We start from the raw sequence: 8696 nt of genomic DNA on the forward strand, positions 1-8696 counted from the left end.
TATTAATTTCAAATCAAGAAAAAAATGTATATACTCTTAAAAAAAGGTATATATATTACTATATGCATTGAAATAAAGTAAAATGTATAGAATGATATTATTTGAAAATTTTGCCAATATAAGAAGAAATATCGTTCTTACATAATAATTAAATAATAATATGTATAGAGAACGAAAATTCTTTTCACGATACCAATACAAAAATTAAAAAAATCCATTACAAAATCACACATAGAAATGAAATATAATGAAAAAAAATATAGTAAAGAAAGAAACATAGAAAAATTGTTGTGTATATTGTAAATGTTTTTATGTTTTATGTTTTGTGTATTTGTGTATAATTTTCAAATAAGAAAATATCATTTTAAACTTTTATATAATATAAAAAATATTATATAAAAAAGAAATATATATTATTCTGGTTGATCCTGCCAGTAGTTATATGCTTGTCTCAAAGATTAAGCCATGCATGTCTAAGTACAAACAAATTAAAAGTGAAACCGCAAAAGGCTCATTATATCAGTTATGGTTCCATAGATCGTTAACAGTTACTTGGATAACTGTGGTAATTCTAGAGCTAATACATGCAAAATAAACACGGACCTTTTGGAACGTGTGCTTTTATTAAGCTAAAACCAAGCGATTATTCGATCGTTATATTGGTTGAACTCTAGATAACTTGCAGATCGTATGGTCTCGTACCGACGACAGATCTTTCAAATGTCTGCCCTATCAACTTTTGATGGTAGTATCTAGGACTACCATGGTTGCAACGGGTAACGGGGAATCAGGGTTCGATTCCGGAGAGGGAGCCTGAGAAACGGCTACCACATCTAAGGAAGGCAGCAGGCGCGTAAATTACCCACCCCCAGTTCGGGGAGGTAGTGACGAAAAATAACAATACAGGACTCATATCCGAGGCCCTGTAATTGGAATGAGTACACTTTAAATCCTTTAACAAGGACCTATTGGAGGGCAAGTCTGGTGCCAGCAGCCGCGGTAATTCCAGCTCCAATAGCGTATATTAAAGTTGTTGCGGTTAAAACGTTCGTAGTTGAATTTGTGCTTCATACGGGTAGTACAACTATAATTGTGGTATGTACATTACCTTATGTATGTAAGCGTATTACCGGTGGAGTTCTTATATATAATTAATACAATGTATTTTTTATATATTCCTCCTATTTAAACCTGCTTCAGTGCTCTTCATCGAGTGTTGTTGTGGGCCGGTACAATTACTTTGAACAAATTAGAGTGCTTAAAGCAGGCTCCAAATGCCTGAATATTTTGTGCATGGAATAATGAAATAAGACCTCTGTTCTACTTTCATTGGTTTTTAGATCAAGAGGTAATGATTAATAGAAGCAGTTTGGGGGCATTAGTATTACGACGCGAGAGGTGAAATTCTTGGACCGTCGTAAGACTAACTTAAGCGAAAGCATTTGCCAAAGATGTTTTCATTAATCAAGAACGAAAGTTAGAGGTTCGAAGGCGATCAGATACCGCCCTAGTTCTAACCATAAACGATGCCAGCTAGCAATTGGGTGTAGCTACTACTATGGCTCTCTCAGTCGCTTCCCGGGAAACCAAAGCTTTTGGGCTCCGGGGGAAGTATGGTTGCAAAGCTAAAACTTAAAGGAATTGACGGAAGGGCACCACCAGGAGTGGAGCATGCGGCTTAATTTGACTCAACACGGGAAAACTTACCAGGTCCGAACATAAGCGTGTAAGACAGATTGATAGCTCTTTCTCGAATCTATGGGTGGTGGTGCATGGCCGTTCTTAGTTCGTGGAGTGATTTGTCTGGTTAATTCCGATAACGAACGAGACTCAAATATATTAAATAGATGCTTTCAGGATTATGGTGTTGAAGCTTATATAGCCTTCATTCATGCGTTCATCTTGAATGTACAAGTGTTTGAATGTGTTTATATAAGTGGAGTCGTACCTGTTGGTTTGTCCCATTATAAGGACACTAGCTTCTTAAATGGACAAATTGCGTCTAGCAGTAACGAGATTGAGCAATAACAGGTCTGTGATGCCCTTAGATGTCCTGGGCTGCACGCGCGCTACAATGAAAGTATCAACGTGTATTTCCTAGACCGAGAGGTCCGGGTAAACCGCTGAACCACTTTCATGCTTGGGATTGTGAACTGAAACTGTTCACATGAACTTGGAATTCCCAGTAAGTGTGAGTCATTAACTCGCATTGATTACGTCCCTGCCCTTTGTACACACCGCCCGTCGCTACTACCGATTGAATTATTTAGTGAGGTCTCCGGACGTGATCACTGTGACGCCTTGTGTTTCACGGTTGTTTCGCAAAAGTTGACCGAACTTGATTATTTAGAGGAAGTAAAAGTCGTAACAAGGTTTCCGTAGGTGAACCTGCGGAAGGATCACTATTGTGTTCCTATCCGAAAAGAAAAAAAAAATAATTATATAAAAACAAAATAAAAAAAAAATAAAAAAAAGTTTTCTTTTTGTTCTTTTCATTCAAAATGTTTTGAATTATACAATGTTTTGAATGTTTTTCTGTTTTTTTTTTTTTTTTTTTTAACTCCTTGTAATGCATTATGACAATATATATTATATTGTGAACTTCGCATACATTGTATTTGAACGCAATAAAATAACCTTTAAACATATAGCTGTACTTATTATTTATATAGAAAATAATATTTAATTGTGATATTTATATAAAATATTATAAATGATAAGTTAACTTGTTCACATTAACGTGTGTAATACCTTTTTTTTATGGTATTTTCTATTTGTGATTAAAAACATGTTGAAAAATTAAAAAAAAGAAAACGCACAAATAGAGAAGAAAATAATATATAAAAGGTATTACTGTTTTTGTTGACCTAAGACATGCGCAGCTGCAAATGTTTGGGTTTAAAATTACAATTTCTTGAAAGATGTTTTAAACTTTTGTATTAAAAATTTATTATTGATTAATTATTAATACTTTCAATAAATTAAAATTCTTTGACTTTGAATTAAAAAAATACAAAAAAATTATCACTCTAAGCGGTGGATCACTCGGCTCATGGGTCGATGAAGAACGCAGCAAACTGTGCGTCATCGTGTGAACTGCAGGACACATGAACATCGACATTTTGAACGCATATTGCGGTCCATGCTGTTATGTACTTTAATTAATTTTAAAGTGCTGCTTGGACTACATATGGTTGAGGGTTGTAAGACTATGCTAAATTAGTTGCTTATTCTTTTAGTCAATTAATAGAATTTAAGCATATGGCATATTATTGGATTGTATTTTTCAATCCATAATATTAATAGCATAAAAAGAAATATAGAAAATATATTTTTGAATACCTCATATTTGAACGAAAATTTATGATAAATGAGAATCTTAGTATTCCCATAAAAGAAAAAATTTTCAACATTATTTAAATTATATTAAATAATACATAAGAGGAATGTCTAGCATAAAATAAATTTTTATTCTAGAATTAATTCACTCTATTGTATTGAGAAAAATTTATAATAAAAAAAATATATGATATGTGGAGGAATAATGTTGTTAATTTTATTAATTATTATATTATGAATTTTAAAAAGGGATGAAAAGATTGAATAATATTTGAGTAATCAAGATATAAAAATATATTTCTTTAAAATAGCAAATAGCAAAAAAATTAAATAAAAATAAACAAATCAATCTAAAATATATTTTATACAACCTCAACTCATATGGGACTACCCCCTGAATTTAAGCATATTAATGAGGGGAGGAAAAGAAACTAACAAGGATTTTCTTAGTAGCGGCGAGCGAAAAGAAAATAGTTCCGCACTAAGTCACTTTGTCCATATGGCAAATGTGAGATGCAGTGTATAGAATATCTTAATATCTAGTATGAGAAATTAACGATTTAAGTCCTTCTTAAATGAGGCCATTTACCCATAGAGGGTGCCAGGCCCGTATAACGTTAATGATTACTAGAAAGATATTTCCAAAGAGTCGTGTTGCTTGATAGTGCAGCACTAAGTGGGTGGTAAACTCCATCTAAAACTAAATATAACCATGAGACCGATAGTAAACAAGTACCGTGAGGGAAAGTTGAAAAGAACTCTGAATAGAGAGTTAAATAGTACGTGAAACTGCTTAGAGGTTAAGCCCGATGAACCTGAATATCCATTATGAAAAATTCGTCATTATAACTGTAGTATTTAATTTTAAATATTATAGTAATAGTGTGCATTTTTTTCATATAAGGACATTGTAATCTATTAACATAATAAAATATTTATCAAAAGATCATTGGTTTTTAAGTTTATTCAAATTAATTTGCTTTTAGCTTATTAACATAGAATAATTACTGATGATTTGATAAAGTGTTGATAGATTTTATTATATATAATGCTAATATTCTTTTGAATTTTACAATAATATTATTATCATTGATTTTAATATTAATTGTATGCATTTATATGATTAACAATGCGAAAGATTCAGGATACCTTCGGGACCCGTCTTGAAACACGGACCAAGGAGTCTAACATATGTGCAAGTCATTGGGTTATATTAAACCTAATGGCGAAATTAACTTAACTGTATTAATAATGGGATTAATTTTTAATGTATTACATTATTAATTCAATCCCTGGCCGTTCCATATAGTTATGTATAATGATAATTTATTATTATTTATACCTCTAACTGGAGCGTACCTTGAGCATATATGCTGTGACCCGAAAGATGGTGAACTATACTTGATCAGGTTGAAGTCAGGGGAAACCCTGATGGAAGACCGAAACAGTTCTGACGTGCAAATCGATTGTCAGAATTGAGTATAGGGGCGAAAGACCAATCGAACCATATAGTAGCTGGTTCCCTCCGAAGTTTCCCTCAGGATAGCTGGTGCATTTAAAAATTATGTAAAATAATCTTATCTGGTAAAGCGAATTATTAGAGGCCTTAGGATCGAAACGACCTTAACCTATTCTCAAACTTTAAATGGGTAAGAACCTCACCTTTCTTGATATGAAGGTTGAGGTTATGATATAATGTGCCCAGTGGGCCACTTTTGGTAAGCAGAACTGGCGCTGTGGGATGAACCAAACGTAATGTTACGGTGCCTAAAATAACAACTCATGCAGATACCATGAAAGGCGTTGGTTGCTTAAAACAGCAGGACGGTGGACATGGAAGTCGTAATCCGCTAAGGAGTGTGTAACAACTCACCTGCCGAAGCAACTAGCCCTTAAAATGGATGGCGCTTAAGTTGTATACCTATACATTACCGCTAAAGTACATGATTTATAATACAATTTCGGTTGGATTATAAATTTTGAACCTTTAGTGAGTAGGAGGGTACAATGGTGTGCTGAGAAGTGTTTGGCGTAAGCCTGCATGGAGCCGCTATTGGTACAGATCTTGGTGGTAGTAGCAAATAATCGAATGAGACCTTGGAGGACTGAAGTGGAGAAGGGTTTCGTGTGAACAGTGGTTGATCACGAGTTAGTCGGTCCTAAGTTCAAGGCGAAAGCCGAAAATTTTCAAGTTTTAATGAAATGAAATGAATGAATTTTTATTCCATAGTAATTAAACACTTGAATAATTTTGAACGAAAGGGAATACGGTTCCAATTCCGTAACCTGTTGAGTATCCGTTTGTTATTAAAAATGGGCCTTGTGCTCATCCTGGCAACAGGAACGACCATAAAGAAGCCGTCGAGAGGTATCGGAAGAGTTTTCTTTTCTGTTTTATAGTCGTACTACCATGGAAGTCTTTCGAAGAGAGATATGGTAGATGGACTAGAAGAGCATGACATTTACTGTTGTGTCGATATTTTCTCCTCGGACCTTGAAAATTTATGGTGGGGTTACGCAAACTTCTCAACAGGCCGTACCAATATCCGCAGCTGGTCTCCAAGGTGAAGAGTCTCTAGTCGATAGAATAATGTAGGTAAGGGAAGTCGGCAAATTAGATCCGTAACTTCGGGATAAGGATTGGCTCTGAAGATTGAGATAGTCGGGCTTGATTGGGAAGCAATACCATGGTTTATGTACTCGTTCTGGGTAAATAGAGAATTTCGATTCTTGTTCCCCGGATAGTAGTTACGTAGCCAATTGTGGAACTTTCTTGCTAAAATTTCTAAAGGTTTTATTATTCTATAGATACTTTTTAAATTATAACGATTATCAATTAACAATCAATTCAGAACTGGCACGGACTTGGGGAATCCGACTGTCTAATTAAAACAAAGCATTGTGATGGCCCTAACGGGTGTTGACACAATGTGATTTCTGCCCAGTGCTCTGAATGTCAAAGTGAAGAAATTCAAGTAAGCGCGGGTAAACGGCGGGAGTAACTATGACTCTCTTAAGGTAGCCAAATGCCTCGTCATCTAATTAGTGACGCGCATGAATGGATTAACGAGATTCCCTCTGTCCCTATCTACTCACTCAGTTGTAGACACTCGAAGTGAACGGTCGTGTTCGCGCATTGAAGAAACAATTTAGTGACAGTTTTAATATAGTAAATTTTCTGTTAACAGAAATCGAACGAAAGCATACAATTGCCTGGCCCGAGTTAAATCGAAGGCCATAGACAGATAAAGCATTACCGCGGGTAATTGCTTTAAAAATTGTAGTGCAAGTGTACAGTGACAAAACTAACAATAGACAGTGTTATTGCCTGGTGCGAAGGCCAGTGACAATTTAGGCACGTTAAGTTTGCTTAAAAACAATAGGCAGTGTTTTTTGCCTGGTGTGTGCTACAAACAATAGGCAGTGTTTTTGCCTGGTGTGTGCTACAAACAATAGGCAGTGTTATTGCCTGCGTGAAGTTTTGTGTGTGTAAAACAAAAGACAGTGACCGCATTGTCCACAAACAGTTCGGGCACCGGTTTTGTGTGGACCGCAAGAAACCTGAAGGCCACTGACAATATTGTTGTAGTGCAGGTACGCGTTCGTGAGTGCCGATTTCGAACTTTGTCGGATCGCGAGTTACGTACTTGTGTAGTAGGTACGCGATCGCGAGGGTAGGAGAAAAATGTCTCCACCACGAAGGCGAGGAGCGAAGGCACCCGCCGAAAGCGATGACTCGGAAGTCGTAATGATTACGGCAGCGTCATCGGCGGGTGAAGAGGAAGTGGAGAAGCCCCCACCGCGCAGAAAGGCTCGCCTGGCCACTCCACCGTTGGGGAGGTGGCGCGAGAGCGCCAGCGAGACGGGAGCGTCGAAACCCGTAGCCGGAGCAGCGAAGGAGGCAGGCGGAGGCAAAAAGAGTGAAGGAGAAAAACGAGAAAAGAAGAAAGGTATAAAAGGGGAGCGTATTTCAAATAAGGCGGGTGTTGTTGGTGGTGTTGTTGGGGGTGGCGCTATCACCCATGTTGCAGCTATGAAAGCTGTAACAGCGGAGGTTAGCGCGTTGGTTTTCGGGGGGAAAAATATAGAGGTTTCCGAGATGAAGGGTCTTATGGAGCTTGCCTCAAAGTACGAGGCACTCCTGATGACCATAATTGCGGAGAACGCTCATCTTCGCGGGCAGGTGGATGCCCTTACGGGAGGGTGTGGGGGATCGCGTCCGACCAAACCAATGGTGGCTCCCGCGACTTCGGCGCCTGCCCCTCCAGCACCCGTGCTGAAGGCAATAGCGCCGATGTCGCCGAAGCCGGTGGAGACCTGGTCAGTTGTGGTCAGGAGTAAGGGGCCTGCAACTTCCTCTAAGGAAGTAATCAAAAAGGTGGTCAAGGAGGTGGGTCCTTCACTCGGCGTAAGGATCCATGATGTTAGGCCGATAAAGGGTGGTGGGGCGGTCATCCGCACTCCCTCCGTATTAGAGAGGGAGAAAGTGGCGACTAACGCAAAATTCGGGGAGGTAGGGTTGGACGTCAGTGTCAACCGGAAGTTGGGGCCAAGGGTTGTGGTGCAAGGAGTACACACCGAGATCTCCCATGAGGAATTCATGGAAGAACTGTTCAGTACGAATTTAAGTCCGGAGGCAAAGAAATCCGACGTTAGGTTGGTCAGTCGCCCCTGGAAGGTGGCGCCAGATGGTAAAACTAACGTCGTTCTGGAGGGTTCGGAGGAAGTAATGTCCGCCCTTTTAGAAGCGGGAAGGTGCTACATTAAGTGGTTTTCCTTCCGAGTGCGACCAGACAGCCCTGTTGCCGGCTGTTTTCGGTGCATGGGCTTTGACCATCGAGTGGCGCAATGTAAGGCCAAGTCCGATGTCTGCCGTAGGTGTGGTCAGGAAGGCCACAGAGCTGCTAGTTGCGTCAATGCACCACATTGTCGCAACTGTGCATTTAAGGGTAGACCAGCTGGGCATCTTATGATGTCAGCTGCTTGTCCAGTCTACTGTGGCATAGTAGAGCGTGCCCTTTCCAGACACTAATGGGGACGATTTTACAGCTAAATTGTCAGGGTTGTTATGCCGTAATGTGCGAGTTAGGGGGTTGTATGCTAGAGGGTGGGTGCGGCATCGCATTACTCCAGGAGCCCTACGCCACTAATGGTGTGGTTCGGGGTCTCCCTGGAGGATTTAGGGTCTTCACAGACCTTAGGAGAAATGCCGCAATAGTTGTGAATAATCCGAGCTACGACTGCGTAGTTCTGGGAGTGCGTAGGTAGTGATAAGATCAGGAGTGATCCTCGTTCTTATCGGGGCATCAGTCTCCTTCCAGTGCTGGGAAAAGTACTGGAGAGAGTTATGGTGGAAC

The 8696-nt window shown here is 38.9% G+C and overlaps 2 non-coding genes and 1 pseudogene across 2 annotated transcripts; all 3 read left to right on the forward strand.

Moving 5' to 3' along the window:
• Positions 1-415: 415 nt before the first annotated feature.
• On the forward strand, positions 416-2405 carry LOC138858379 (small subunit ribosomal RNA). Its single transcript, XR_011397513.1, has one exon. It is a non-coding gene; the product is annotated as a small subunit ribosomal RNA (ribosomal RNA).
• Positions 2406-3025: 620 nt separating this feature from the next.
• LOC138858507 (5.8S ribosomal RNA) lies at positions 3026-3204 on the forward strand. Its single transcript, XR_011397606.1, has one exon. It is a non-coding gene; the product is annotated as a 5.8S ribosomal RNA (ribosomal RNA).
• A 502-nt stretch (positions 3205-3706) lies between these two features.
• On the forward strand, positions 3707-6474 carry LOC118682318 (large subunit ribosomal RNA; annotated as a pseudogene).
• Positions 6475-8696: the final 2222 nt, after the last annotated feature.

This window comes from Bactrocera oleae, unplaced genomic scaffold, assembly GCF_042242935.1.
Source record: "Bactrocera oleae isolate idBacOlea1 unplaced genomic scaffold, idBacOlea1 ctg00000009.1, whole genome shotgun sequence".
Taxonomy (NCBI): domain Eukaryota; kingdom Metazoa; phylum Arthropoda; class Insecta; order Diptera; family Tephritidae; genus Bactrocera; species Bactrocera oleae.